At 28.3% G+C, this 1,729-nt stretch overlaps 1 non-coding gene across 1 annotated transcript; it reads right to left on the reverse strand.

Annotated features, from left to right (window-relative positions):
* Positions 1 to 1,403: 1,403 nt before the first annotated feature.
* On the reverse strand, positions 1,404 to 1,475 carry TRNAA-UGC (transfer RNA alanine (anticodon UGC)). The gene has a single exon. It is a non-coding gene; the product is annotated as a tRNA-Ala (tRNA).
* Between the last annotated feature and the right edge of the window lie 254 nt (positions 1,476 to 1,729).

Here is a 1,729-nt window from a genome sequence, read left to right on the forward strand (position 1 = left end):
TTGGGGTAATTGGAAATCTGCAGTATTGAATTGTACAGTATATAAATTTCCACATCATTTTAAAGAAAGTTATTTTAAATGTCAAAATACGAAATTTGAGTGAAATGTGTGGAATTGTACCCGAGAAATCAAATTTTGAAAAAGTCGTATTTTTAAAACTCGATTTCTCAGGAATTATTCGACAGATTTTGATCAAATTTCGCATTTTGCATTTTAAAATATCCAAAAATAATTCCGCACAAAAAAGAATTTTGAATAATCCTTTGTTTATTATTTTTTTAATAATAGCAACAAAAAAAAATTACATTTTAAGGTATAGAAATTTTACATTATTTAGAAGAGTGTAGTTTTATAAGACAAAATAAAAAATTTGAACAAAATCGGTTGAATAGTTTCTGAGGTATCAAATTTTAATAAAGTCGTATGTTTATAATTTAATTTCTCATCAATCGTTGAAAAAAAAGTATGTTTATTCAGAGAAAGTGCGTTTTTGTGTCTGCTTTCATAACTTAAAATATCGTCTGCACTAAATAATTAACAAAATTAAGGTCATTCAGTCGAACCGTTAAGATTGAGTCCTAGTACATGAAAATCCGATAATTAGATTAAAAGTTGTTCAGGGTAGTTCTTTTTTTACGAACTCTACATATATAGGTATATCATTAGTAGCTAATATTTGTTAATTAAGGTATAAATATTTGTAATTTAAGATAAACTCTTTTTAAGGTTAAACAAATTTAAAAACTTCAGCGTGCGAAAGTTTTTAATTTTTATAATTTCTTTTCTCAATCCGGCATCAAGAAAAAGTGTTTATTCTTTCGATTGAAGATTCGAAAAGTGTTTATTCTTTCGATTTACAGTACAGTTTCATTTAACGTAAAACTTGTGTGTTTTCAGAAAAATTTAAGGTATTGTTAATTACTTTTTTAAGGTTTTGTTAAGTACTTTAAATTCTTCTGGTAAAGTTAGGTATTTTAAGAGAGTGTTAAGTAAGACATTAATGCACAGCTATGTTGTGTTTACATGAACAATATAAAATTTTCGAGGTACTTAATAACCCCGATACCAAACAACATTTGAGTTTTGTGCGAAATAGAATTATCAGTAGTGTTTAAATTTTTTAAACATGCCGAAATAATACAATTGTTAATTTTTTGGAACGCGAACATTTCTCAATCTTGCCTCTAATATCTTACCTCTAATAATATAAATAATCCATGGAAATTATTTGCATGGCGTGATGGACAATTTTTCTGAAATTTTAATTTCTTAAATTATTAGAGCATGCACAACCTTTAGTATCAATTGAAAAATTATTTTCTGAAACTAAAGAAATTCTGCAATAGCTATTAATTACTTTAATTTAAAACTAATTATTTTGGGCACTTAAAATTTAGACAAAATGGAGGTGTGGGGGATCGAACCCCAGGCCTTTCACATGCAAAGCGAACGCTCTACCACTGAGCTACACCCCCGCGGCTATCAACTCAGTGTTATATTCTGTATTCAAAAGAAATAATATACCTCACTGACTAATGAATAATTTATAAATGGAATGACACCTGCTGTTGGCAAATATGACTCTGATGGAAAACGTCCATCCCAGAGATTTCGATTTTTGCGTACTAAGTCCCAATCTGAAATATGCTATTTTCTTTTTGCAGAACGATATTTTTGGCGTATGCGTAGGAGCCTTTTAGACAATCTTAAAAATTTTTGAACTCGTTTA

Source organism: Parasteatoda tepidariorum, chromosome 9 (genome assembly GCF_043381705.1).
Source record: "Parasteatoda tepidariorum isolate YZ-2023 chromosome 9, CAS_Ptep_4.0, whole genome shotgun sequence".
Taxonomy (NCBI): Eukaryota; Metazoa; Arthropoda; class Arachnida; order Araneae; family Theridiidae; genus Parasteatoda; species Parasteatoda tepidariorum.